We start from the raw sequence: 13,934 nt of genomic DNA on the forward strand, positions 1-13,934 counted from the left end.
TCCCAGTGACTTTGTTTTTCTCCTTCCCTTTCTTCTGCATGCACAAACCTTCTCCCTCTTTATTTCTGGCTGTCTGTTTATCCAAAAGGCATGTAAGGAATGACCTGTTGATAGGCAATATTATCACTGGGTTCTGTCTGCGTGTTTTGCAGTATGTGTATGCACTGCATGTGTGCGCATAACTGGGCCAGAGCACACGTCACGCTGTCGGCCTGCACATGTGTCAGCATGTGTTTGTGCATTCACATAACAGACACAAGCTTTAAATACTCATTCTATCCTGACGTCTTACTTATATATATATATATATATATATGTGTGTGCGTGTGTGTGTGTGTGTGTGTGTGTGTGTGTGTGTGTGGGGGGGGGGGTATTAGGATAATAGGCCATTTGTCGCCTGAGGTGCAACTGTGACACTGTTTAGCAAAGAGTCAGATTGTCAGTCATTGAATGTTTTCAACAAGGTGGTAAAGCTGCTCACTGTGACTGAAGATAGTTTCACAAAAAGATGACTTGAGACAGCATTTGAGGAAAGAGAGGAAAGGGACAACACATTGTTTCCAATGTCACTGATTAAACAGTGTACATCTTTAGTTTTCTCGGAGTCATTAGAGAAAAAAAATCAAAATAGGTACACTCTATGCACTTTCTTTTTGCAAGCTTGATGCCTAAATTACCCACAACACAATTGTACCAGTAGTTTGGACAGAGATCCGTATAGACTGAAGCAGAGGTGAGAGGTGGACCGGACACTCTTTCCCTACCCACAGATTTATCACATGTTGCGCTTTGAAAGAACATCATCCGGTCTTTAAGTCTGACGCCATTAGCTGTTTCTGGGTCCAAACTCCTCTTCAGGTCCCAACGTCAAACGAACACTGCGGCATCACTGAGAGTTAAACTGTCTAAATTGTTCAATCTTTAATAAAATGATCAGTTTGGCTGCTCTGCCAGGTGTAACAATTAAGTTTAAAATACAGGCGTCTGTGAAAACAGGATTTATGAAATTTAACGGAGGTCGAAGTTAGCAGGAAGTTAGCTCGCTAGTTTCAACCTAAACATAATATACTATGTTGTGACTGAGAGATTTCTGAAAAAATTAAAATTCACAGCTCTGCTATAACTTCATATATAACTGACAGACAGAAAACTAAACAGCAGTCACGTTTGTAGGGTTACTGACGTTTGGCTAGCTGGCATATGATGCTACGTGGTGGCTAGCTACACAGCTATGGTTAGCATGACATAAACACATTAGCACAGTGACGCTGGAGGATGAACGTTAACCTTTTTACACTCAATAAAAGTTAACGTGAGGGTTCCTGATGGTTTTGGAGAAATGCAATTGTATGGCAGGATCCTGTAAACGGACCAAACTTCAGTCAGAGCCACTGATATAATCCATCCACTGACGTTTTTTAGGGGTTTGTTTAGGTTAAATAACAAGATACAAAGCATTAAAACCATTAAAAAAACAGCCTTAATAATTGCAGAGTAGTTTGGACCTGGAAGCAAGGTTCATATGTTATCGCTTGAAGACCGGATTGTATTGAGTCCATGTTGTTCTGTCACAAAGTGAAATAGACCGGTTTCACATTACTAATCAATTGAATTAATGCGAGCTTGAGCTTCATTTAGAAGAGTTTTTGAGACCTCTACATCATCAGTGTGATTTAAAACCTGAATAAGTTGCATAAGTTGAGTAAATTTTTAAACATTAAGTTGCATAAAAATGCCAGAAGTACCAGAAATGTACAAATAAAAACTCATATGGGCTAATTTATATTTCATTTCTTTTTGTTCTTCCTAAGTTGCCAAAAGGTTCAATAAAAACACTTCAGTTTTTTTTTGTTTTTTTTTTTAATCTAATTTTCCAGCAGTTATTTTGTGGTCCAGGCTTTACAGAGTTAAACAACATTTCCATGATAAACAGCCGTCTGTTACACACATGCTGATTCCTTATTTGCTTGACTCTAAACACTTCTACACATGCTCCGTAGTCCTGAAACTTTTCTAGACTTCACCACCATGCAGCTGCACGTGAGATTGTTTAGTGGGTGGGACAGTTCCAGTCTTTTACTGGCCAATTCTCTAGTGCCAAGCTGGTGTTGTGCTTGTTTTATACCCATTTAAGAATAGAGCGGGCAGTAATTGGGTAGATGTGCCCTCCCTCCTGCTTGCTCTATCAAGGCAGCGCCCTCACCCAAACCCAACAGGGTGTTTCTAATCGTGATGATCTACAGCAGAGAAACTCCAGCCATGTGTGGAAAAAGGCTGATTAGTTATTACATCATTTGCGTTGTGGTGTTTCTTTATTTATTTATTTTTTGAAATAAGAAGAACATTAGTTTAATGCCTCCTTTGAAATAAAGTTGCACTAAATGCCAGATTAGATTTAATCCCTGTGAGTGTGATGAAAGAAATCTAGGTGGACTGTCTGTCAAGCCGACTCCAGTCCATTTGCTTGCGTGAACCCAGTTATGCAAACAATGGATTTTCATAATATCAGATTTTATCTTTCCACTACACCAATGCCTAAGTCGAGGAAGATTCCCCTCTGCCTTACTGGAAATGCAAGCAGCGAGCGCTGGTAGTGCCGCCTCATTTGCCTCGTGTGCCACAGTGTTTGACTTTTCTTTCATTGCTGCCTTTTGTCTTTGTTAGTGTTGGCATGACTAAGGCCGATTGTGGTCCCCATTCTTACTTCAGTAGCGGGAATCCAGCTCTCTGATGACCGCGGCCACGAAAAATCCTTAAAAACCTTCAGGCCACCAAGGCTAATTACAGGGAAACACTGGTGTCCTTGACATGGATAGGGTCAGACTGGCAGTGACTAATAGTGTTTGCTCATTATGTTGGATGTTATGTTGAAAATGACTGGCCAGTGCTGTTATATTTGTTTCTTCAGCTTTTCTCAGAATGAACAGCAAATGAGAATCGGGCTCGGGGAAATCTTCCTTGCAAACGTCCTGTTGCTCGTGTTGTTGAAAATAGGCGCACCTGAATGTATAAAAATGCACTCGGGCTTTACAGAAGTCCTAATTTAAAGTGGCTGTAGTCATTTCAACGATACCAGAGTGAAGCTTCAATTCAGCGTTGCGACTCCCCAGGAGATTTCCAAGCAGAGCTGAAAAGAAAGAGGACACTGCAACACAGATATCCAGCGATCATTAATGAGAACAGTTAATACGCTTTTACACAGATGACAAGGGTATTCTGGAAGAAACCCATTTCTCTGAATAGAGCCACCCAAAATATTGGCTCTCCAGTGCATTTTTATATTTTTGCCACTCTGACATTTAAATGATAAAGAGCAGAGATTTACACCAAAGTCATCTATGAGGATTTAATTTGAGGATTCTTCCCAGTTGACTTGATCAAGATCTATTGCATCAACCTGATTCATTTAATTCAGGGTGCCCGTGGTCACTGAGTGGAACTGGATCACTCACTAGAGTCATTTTTAGAATCTCAGCAAAGGCCTTGAAGGACATCGAAAAAGTCCGCAACCCAAAAATGTCAAAAGCACTTTTCTAACAACTTAAGAGGATGTGTTGTACCACAAAGGTGACATTGCATTTTATTTAGGACAGGCACGCAAGCATGAAAGCTCGACCCCTCCTCTGGATTTCATTTTGAGCGGAGTTTCTCTTCCGTTTCCCGCCCAGCATATAGTTCTTCTAATCGCTGCAGCTCAACAGTAATGTCATAACATGAAATAAATTTACTCTGTGGATGAAAAGATGTTGTTGTGAATAACTCGAAGAGGAGCTGACCACCCAGGATGCAGTGGGGCCATTGATTTGAAAAAAGAAAGAAAGAAAAGAAGTAAACTTGTGTTGAGAAGAGCATCCCTAACAAACCACTTAAATATTGGCCTACGTGCAGCCCAGGGGAAGCATGTTTCCATCCCTTTTCCTCTTCCTTCATCCGTCACCCTTCTATTACCCTCCTTTTATTCCGCGCTGACTTTATTTGGATTACCTGCCTCCTTTTTCTCACCTTTTCACATAACTTTTCCTCATGAAATCTGGTTTATCTCAGTCGCTTTGAGCCTTTTCACCTTTTTCACCAGGTAATTCTCTCCTCATCCTGTCTTATCTCCATCTGCGTTGTGTCACCTTTGTCTCAATCTTCGCTTTGTTTAACATTTCCCTTTAAATATATCTCTACTTTTCTCTTCTTTTTTTCCAGGGTCTCATTTATCTCCGTCTCTTTGCTGACACTTTTTCTTCACGGCGATTTTCTTCCTGCTGATAATTTCTTTCTCCATCCTTCTACAGCAATCTTTCACATCTCTTCCTCTGCACCTCCCCCTTCCTTCTCTTTGTTATCGCCCTCTCTCCATCTTTGTGTAACGTCCAGAGGTTCGGCTTATGAGACCTCTGACGTATGAGTGTATACTCAGAGCCCAGAACGTCCCATAAGTCTTCCGTTGTTCTGTGGAAGAGCTTTGTCCTGGGAAACATCACACATTAAATAAATCCTTCTGCGAGAGGTGTTTGGTGTGCGGGTTTATCCATTCTCAACTCTGCTAGTGCCGATAACGACCAACTGTTGCTGACAGAAACACAAACACACACGCGCTGTACACAGTGGTTGTGGGCAGACACACCCCACCGTGCACTGGTCTGCACTGTTTTTCCCCCTGTCTTTCACTTCACTGTGCTCCTTTCTTTGCCTCTGAGATAAAGGAACATGACCAGTAACAAGAGTTTTCTCTGTCTAGTCAAAGAACAACTTCACTTCAACCGCTATTTACACTCTTTTGGTATTGCATTTATACATCATTTGCATGTTCATTTGTTATTTTGGCCTCAAAACAAATTACTTGATTTGCTTTGAGCAAATAACAGCTCAGCAAAGTTTCTAATTTAAACTTTAAATTTGTTTATTTTTTTATGGTTATTTAAAAAAACCTGGCTTGGGTTCAAATAAGCTCTTTTTTTTGGTAATCAGCCTGTCATTTCTGAGGATTTATGGAGGCATTAAATGTTTTCCCATGACATTATGATGAGTAACATGTTGTTGGATGAGATGCCTCAGCACACACTGCAAATGTAACCGTCCTAAATACAAGTTTTCTTTGACCTTACTTAACTAACCTAAGGCATGTTGTAGCAGACCGCTATGGTCCAATAGGAACCCAGTATGGAGGAGCTTTCTAGGAGGCATTGCAGCCCTCCAACCCTTAAGCAAAAACTTAGCACTTTGGCACTGTCGAGAGAAAAAAAAAAAAAAAAAAAACCCCTTTCGGTCATCGTTTCGTCTTCAGATCTGTAACAGTAAAGGCTTGTGACCTGCCATAATTCTTAACTCCCAAAGACCCCACTTGAGTAAATAGCTGTGGCTAAATGCTGAACGCAGAGTGCATGCCAGTGGTCGCGGGTTACACAAGATCCACATGCACATCCCATACCCACACATCTGTTACAACATATGCTTGCAACTTCCTGCTAATTCTGCAGCGTGTCCTTCTGCTGTCCTCTGGCCAAACTTTCCTCCTCTTTATATTTGTGTCTTAACCTCCTAGGACCTGTCGTCCACATATGTGGACATCACATTTTGAGGTGTCAAGACCAAAATACAAAATTTTGCTCTAAAAGGGCCTGATATCCACTTACGAGGACATTATGCTGCCACTGTTCTATCGAAATTTAAAACGAATGTCCTCATATCTGGATCTCATTTTTCTCAGAAGCAAAAATCAGTAAAAAAAAAAAGAAAAGAAAATCAGGTAATTCTTTGTTTTTACATTCATCAGGTCCCAATCAGCCCAAATAGCAAAGAGAAATTGAAAATGCATACTATGAAAGAGTTCGGGTCTTAGGAGGTTAAATTAGGTATCATGCAGATGCTACTGGAGTTAAAAGAACAGTAAAGTTGAGGCGAATGGAGCATATTTGGATGGATGTTAAACTACAGCCATAAGTACATAAAAATGTCAAAAGTTTATTGTTTGCCATTTTAGTTTCTATGCATTTTTTATTTTTTGCTGTAAGAAATCATCCTATGAGAGGGAGCAAGGGACATTTATAGACTCACACGGCTGACAAAAAAACATTGAACCTGCAATCTTATATTGCAGTCCTACTGAGGCCTATTGAAGCTGGGTGCCAGTTTCCCCTTAAACTCCTGTTTTCGCCTTTTTCTTATAGTCGCCCTCTATTGCTATTTTTATACTAAACTGACAGCCAAAATCTGTGTAAATCTGCCAGTATGTTCAACCACTGCACATCGCTTTGTGACTACTGGCTAGTCACTAGTAGACATTCAAGGTTCCAGTCACTGTAATGTATTTACCATCCTTCCATATTCTATCAGTGGTGTCCTTGGCTGGTATTTGCATTCATCTCTTTCTGCAAAGCTGAGAAAAGTTTAACTCGGGACGAGCGCCCAGCTGATAAAGGCTGCTATAGATGCCAGCGCCGATGTACCGATACTGCTGATATGTTGCTTGTGACCCATGCACCTTGCATGTCCTGTGGTTATTTAAATGCTGTGATGGATTAGCCTGCTAATAAATCAGCACTTGATTTATTAGCATTTATTTATTTATATTAATTTAATTTATTTATCAACCACTGAGCGTGGCTGAGATTTTCCCATTTCTTCTTGTCAATCCAACTTCCATCTACCATTTGTTTCACTGCAGAGTAAATGTCTGGGTTAAACAGAATAGAAACGGGAAACGAATATGGCGGGATGTGATGAGTCATATGGTTTTAAAGACCAACGCCAGCAACGCACATCTTTAGTGTTTTTCGCTTGGTAACAGTCCTGACAGTGCTAGCACGGATGATCATTTCCAATGAATAAAACTGACCTCAATTCAGTTCTGTACTTTCAATCCTGGTGAAGAGCAGCCTCAGCTGTCACCTGGTTTGAGGTGAAATGCACCTCGCCCAATGACTAATCTTCCCGTTTGCTCGGTTTTACACTGCCTGTCCTTTCTTTCACACGTTTGGCTTCAGCTCTGTCTACACTTCTAATCCTTCTTCAATTTGTCCTTCTCTCCCTGCCTTTTCCCTTCCCCATGTTGCTCTCCCTCTTGGGGCAGCTGGTAGCTATCAGAGGGATAAGGCAAAAGATGTTCCTCTAATATAAACTGAAGGATGACTGTGACATTTCCTCCCTCTCTGATCTCCATTTCTTTTAGCATTCCACCTCGCTGTCTAGGTTTTCTGTCCTTGTTCTTCCTCTAGATTTTAATCAATGAATACATGTTCTCACCAGTGTTTGGTCTTTTTTGTTTTGTTTTTTTGGGGGGAACAGCACTTCTAATCTCTCACTCTCTCTCTCTCTTGGCGTGGGAAAGTGGGCAGGAAGTAGTTCAGACGCGGCATGGGGGTTCTGGGGAATTTTTTTTTGCCCCCTCTTCCCTCATCCCTCCTCCCTTCTTCTACTCTTCTTGAATTCCCCTTGTTCTGTCCTTCCTCCTTCCACTTGTCATTTCTTCCTTCTTTCCTTTAAGGTGTCATATCGATACCACCTGGGCTTATAAACATTTGCCCCCTGAGGGATGTAACCTGTGTCTCAGACTTCCGGTTTGGTCGGTGATTTTGCACGCCTTCACCAGACTGACGTGTAGGACACAAACCACAAACAAAAACCTGCAACGATATGTCAGGTATTGTGTGTGTGTGTGGTGTGAGTTTTAAAAAACACCCAGGAGGCGTGAAAGTGATACGAACCATGCAAATCCAACATGACAAAAAGCATTAGGCAGTGGATGAGGCTGAGATGGGATTTTAAATAAGTGTGTATCTCTTTAAAGAGGTCATTTGGTAATAACGTTGCCGTTAATGAACCAGAACCGTATACTGAACGGGTAATAGTGAGTGCATGCATGCGTGTGGATATGCCAGGCTAGGAAGTATAGTAACAGCCTCTTGCAGCTACACAGCCCTGTGTGTGTCTGTAAATGAACCAACTGAATTGTCAGTAAAATGACTGTTGGCAGGTATAAGTAGAGATCTAATAGAGATTATCTCCCTTGCTCAAGTCGGACATCCCCAGAGGAATTAACTTGGAGCGGGGGGCTTGCATAACACACTCTTGATCATCTTTACACACACATATGCGCACACACAGTGGTTCACAGGGGAAGTTGAGCGTGTCGGCCGATACTTTGACAGCTTCCTCCCCGTGTTTTATTTTCTGTTGACATTATCTGCTCGAGCACATGGCAGACCGAGTCTTCCCATTAACTCCTGTATAGACGGAAACATAGTGACACTAATGCACACACACAGACACGCACGCACAGACAAAAATCACGCACAGTGTCAAAATTCAGTTCTTCTCTGCGAGAAGAACTGAGACGCTGCACGGTATCGAATCCATTGTGTGAGCAGATGCTTGTGCATGTGTGCGTTTCTGTTTGACAGACGTGTCGTTCTCTCGGCGTAGCTAATGAGACTGCCACCCTGTCTCTGTGTGTTTGCGTCTATCAGTATGTGTGGCTTTACTGCTCAAGTCTTTTGCAGTTTCCTGAATTGTGCAGCGTAATGTTTCAGACTCTGAAGTGAAAATGAAAAGGCCCTTTTAAAAAAATAGATCTCTGAATATTAAATAGAAAATAAACTTTTGAGCCGCTCAACAGCTGAGCAAACACATTTGTATAAATGTGTTTCACTTGTACTTAGCTTTCACTCTTCTGTCCAGTTCCTCCTAAAACTCTTTAGTGGGGTTTCGAGGTCATTTGATGCCGACTGTCGGGTTCTTTTATTCTGAAGTTTTAGATCATTATCTTGCTGTAAAATGAACCGCCAACCGACCAATCTCTCCTCCTTTCTCACCATTTGATAGTGAAACACAGCACCTTTTTCTGCACTACAGCATTTTCCCAGTAAAGATTTAGAGGGTATAGTAACCCAGATTGTTTCAACACAGCCTTTGTACAGAAATGGGATTTGTAAGTAATCAAATGTTTGCACACCTGCAGAATTTTATTGCATAAACCTTCAAGGTCAAATTAACACCTATTGCTTCATGAAAGCTGAAACAACCCGTCTTCTATATATACGTCTGCTATTTTTTCCCCAGCAGCCTACCACTACCTACCCTTTAACCCTGTATTTTGCACAACTCTGTTGCTTGTGAAGCTCGCACACAAGAATTTCACTCACATGTGCTGTACCAATGTACCTGCACATGTGATGTGACAATAAAAGTGATTTGATTTGATTTGTCCAAGTACAATTTCTTTTTTTTTTTTTTTTTAAACAAGCTCAAAATTTTATTAATACTGTTCTAATAACAATAAAAACTAAGAAAATGTCAATTTTGAGGAAAAATCAGTTATGTCACATTAAACACATGCAAATAGAAACACGACTCACAACCCAAACAATTAGTTCATTCTTTGTTAATTGTAGTTGTGGGTACTCAGGGTATATCTGTCACTGTTTTACTTGCAGGTACAGATTTGGTAATGTGGTTAAACTGCTGGCTCATTTACAGCCTGTAAGATGTACTTAATTTTCTCTTTCTTTAGAGACACCACTCAAATATGCATTTTGATTAGCATAGTATCTGTAAAGACTTGCTTCTTTTGTCGACATACAGACTACCGGCTCGAAGTTGGTAGAAGACATACAGGTGTTTGTGTCTACTTGCCTGCATGTTTATACTTAATCTTGTTGTCTGAATATACCTGCAAGGTTATTAATCAACACATTAAATATATATTCAACAGTTGCTGCTTTAAGTTAGGCTAAGCTAAGCTACTTTAGCCCGACAAAGTTCTTGCCTGACTTCGTTTCTATCGTAGTCTGTCATTGCCCCTACTCAGACCTATTTCTCCCCAACCAGTTACTTGGAAACCAAGGTATCTGCCTGAATGTGATGGCATGCCAACAACCGGTTTGGCTAGGATTATAATGATGAAAGGGACCAAAGTGAAAGCAGTTCCTCTTCCTCAATTTCTTGTTCAGTAGTCATGCCTGGCAGCTAATATACAGAACTTTCAAATTGCAATATAAAATATCTCAGACATTGGTCACAGCACACACCTGAACAATGCTTAACAGTGTTAAACCCGGCCGTCTCGCTTATAGGCTACTTGAGATTTTTATTTGAGATTTTACAGCATTGAGAATTTAGTTGCAAATTTGCACACGATGGTCACTTCACCCAAACTGAGCTAAACGTCCAGTTCAAATTTCTTGTTTTACAGGCCTGTGAAGTGTGATGGGTTGTGAACTGCACGCGCTTCTATGTCACTGATGTTCTGGTTTCATTGTGAAACAACGCAAACAATAAATTTTGTGAAGTAGACAAACCCAGGAAAATGATTTATGCTGATTACAGTTTCAGGTTTAGCTGAGGATACGAGTGTGACTGTAATGTCAGTTTCAGTATCAAACTCAGTTTTAAGTGTGTGTGTTTGTGTGTGTCGTGGGCTGCGGGTGGCTGCACACGAGGGCCTTGTTCAACCCGGCACTGATCCATGCGTGTTTGTGTTTCATGACCAATCATGATTAGTCCAACTGTTCTTGTGTTTTACGAGTTTTCATGTGCGTGTTCAGCCCGGTTCACCCTGTTTTTATTTGCACTTTGAGACACTGTGCGGTGCTCATTTTGTTCAAGTCCCCTCTCAGTCTTGTTTTTCGTCTCCATAAACGATGATGTTTTCCATTTGGACGGACCTCGGCTCTCTTTCATGTTTTATTGTTTGTCTCAGTCTTAATTTTTCCATTTATTCAGCATCTTTTCTCCGTCTCTGGTGATTTTACAGTAACACGCATTATAAATCACTCTGGATCAGATCTCCTGCTAAGTGGCTGAAATGTGAATGTTCGCGTTCTCGCTCTAATGTTTGCCGGCTTTTCATTTTCACTCTGAAGACGACAGAAATATGAAACAGCTGAGTGAGGAAGAAAGCAAGTTAATAGAGGATTACGGGCAGAGTGGAAGAGTGGGATCAAACTGGTATAGACAGAAAAAATATAACAAAATGACAGAGTTATAGAGCTGTCCCATGCTTCACAGGGGTATTAAGTGTTCCCCCCTCCTCCTTCTATAAACACCTTGCCAAGTCTCCCATCAGAGCCATAAAACAGTTTAAAGCTCTCTTTGTTTTACGTCTCTGCTGTTTCTGTGTCCTTTAATGTCCTCTTCTGTCTGTTACCTCTCCACTGCTGTGCACTGATTGGCCCGTTGGGTCCCAGCCAGAAAAGTCTAGGGTGGATACGCACGCCGTCCTGGCCTAACTGTCCCTGCTAGTGTGCATGTATGAGCGCTCAGGAGGTATCAGTTTCCTTTTATGCCGTCATTGTGTGCCATTTGATAGGAGCTGTGATTGGTCATTTGAGACGTATTTAGCAGCGGTGATCTTTCAAACACACACTTGGGCGCGTCACAGGAAAGGAGTGGCGCTCCCCTGATTGTTTAGTTGCCCTTTCATATTATTCTAATCTTGAGAAAATGAATGGGGGACGGCGGCGAGGCAGGAGAGACTAGGGGAAGCGGGAAGTCAATCAAAGAAATGAAGGAAAGGAGTGAAAGTGAGCAAGGCCCTAATCGCAACGCGGCAGCGTTTTACTGTACTCACTTCAGTGACTAAATATAAACTGACCTACTAGTTATTGCTGGATCAAACTCACCTCTGCACGCAAACAATAAAACATTAAGACACAGCCTGAGCTACAGCCCCCACCCCCCATAGCTATGAATGATGATTAACCCAGCTCTGTGTGGAAAGTCAACCGACGTCCACCTTTTAAAGTTATATTTCGCATACCGATATCCACATAAAAAAGTGAGAAGCCTAAGAGTTTTTGGTTAATTTTTAGTTAAGAAAGAAACATCAGCTTTTAGATTTACATGTTTTCTGTTGATTAAACGAGACAGGTTATGTTGCTCCACGTGTTTGTGCCAGTCAGATTGGCTCCTGGGCGTTGCTTGTATTGTATTGCGTGGACAAAACAGACAACTACTCATCTCCTCTTACTGTAGGTAAGAATGGGAAGAGTTGTTCTTCCAAAAACAGGCCTGACTCTACCTGCGAGATCCGAGACACTGGATGGACCGAGTTCAGCTTGTGTGCTTCTTCTTTCTTGCCCACTTTTTGTTTGTAGTATATTGTTTTTCTTGTTGCCATATAATAAGTCTTTTATTGTTGAACTGGAGTGGCATGATGGTTTGGATTATGAGGGGAAAGAAATGTGCTGGGGAGGGGGGAAGCTGTCACAAGTCGGTGTACTCCAACTGTCCGGCTAAATGGGGAGCGTTGCATCAGGAGGGTGGTCGCTTTGCACAGTTTTGTATTTAATCCTTTCGGCGACGCTACTTTATACACTCTTGACATGCCTCGCTGTCATCATGTCATACACCAAACACAGCCTCCCAGTTTTGTTGATCTATTTAAGCTGCAGAGCTTCCCATCTCACCCTCTGGCATGTCAGCTCCGCAGCTCAGGAGGGCCCAGATGCGAAAATCAGACTGTATTCCTGTGATGTAATGAATCATTTCAAACATCAGTTGTGTGGCTGTGAGCGGGACTCTAGCCAGCCCTAGGGTGGAGTGTGAGATTCAAGATGCCGGGTAAGCCTTCTTCTTGCTTCCCTGGCACACTGAGCATTATCTAAAAGTTTATTATTTAAACAACAACTGGCGTAATAATGGTCCGTTTAATATTTAACATTGAGATCTGGATCATATCGTTTGATTCTTATTTGCAGGTGCCTGTAGATTTCTAAGCTGTCATTTCTTTAAGTTTATGATGTGTTGTTGATGTTGGCCTGAAATTTGAACTTCACAGTTCATTGTTGAGCTTGTAAAAACAACACAAAAACAAACCCACACAGCGGAGGAAGCGGTGTCACATTAACGTACTGCATGTTTAGTGCAGTCTTTACACTAGTTTACATAATGGCTCGCAACAAATGCGGATAATAGCCCACTATTATGCAGCAGTATGTTACATTAGTGCTTTTGTGGTTTATTAAAATAATTCACTTATCGAAAGAGCGACAGTTTAGTATCACTTCCTTGGCGTCAGCGCGGAAACATACATAAAACATGAATTGTTCTGAAGGGTGCGCCTCAGCTTTTCTTTGGTGGGAACACTGTCAGCCACCTGCCTATGTAATCCACAGCAGAGTGCAACAAGTTCACAGTAATCGCTGTAAAAGGAGCGGGTGTGCATTCTGGGAAATGTAGGAAATCGCTAACTGAAGCAGAAGTGCACACGGCAGGAAAATTTCTCGGGTCCAGCAAAAACAGTAAATTAAAGTAATTTATAGCACTTTATCACAACATGGCTCCTGGAAAACTCATAACCCGAGTCATTCAGAGCAGTAATGAGCCCGCAGCTGAGTCTGAAGTGATAAATAGAGGGAGCTGTGTTTGGTCTTTGCACAGAAAAGATGAATGGAGCGCTACAGCTGCCGTTACTAGCTTAAATATTACACACTGAAGCACACGGATGCACACACACGCCAAATGGGCAGAAGGATGGAATATGTCAGGAATGTGCTTTCAGAGAAGATCGACCTTCACACAGACTCACACACCACGTCATGCACTTGGAAACACGACCTAGTGGCAAAACACAGATTTCATTTGGCACATTCTGCCGATCACATGCTGACACATTCGTACTCCTCCTGCGTGAAGGTTTTCTCGCGTTCTGTGTATCCAATGTGCACTGACTTGCAAGGCTCTTCCACACACAGACACACATGCGCTTGCACACTCACACATACACACCCTGTCTTGCTCAACAGGTCAGGATGTTTCACAAGTTGCAACCTGCACATCAAGGATATGTCTGCGTGCATTATCACTGGTGTTGAGTGCGTGTGTGTTAGAGTGCAAAAATGTTAACTGTTAAGGACGCGCGCACACACAGTCCGCAGACCAACTTGTAGACTCATTTCTGTGGTCTCCAAGGAGTCACCATGGCAAAGGCAGAATGAAACCATGGC

General features: G+C 41.8%; 1 protein-coding gene across 4 annotated transcripts in view; it reads left to right on the forward strand.

The window, feature by feature from the left end:
* Positions 1 to 13,934, forward strand: part of plcb3 (phospholipase C, beta 3 (phosphatidylinositol-specific)) — a 59,678-nt gene that overhangs the window by 20,146 nt on the left and 25,598 nt on the right. The window lies entirely within an intron of this gene.

Source organism: Aulonocara sp. 'chitande type north' Nkhata Bay, linkage group LG3 (genome assembly GCF_057382095.1).
Source record: "Aulonocara sp. 'chitande type north' Nkhata Bay isolate Kocher_YH1m ecotype deep benthic linkage group LG3, A_spYH_male_GT1.1, whole genome shotgun sequence".
NCBI lineage: Eukaryota > Metazoa > Chordata > Actinopteri > Cichliformes > Cichlidae > Aulonocara > Aulonocara sp. 'chitande type north' Nkhata Bay.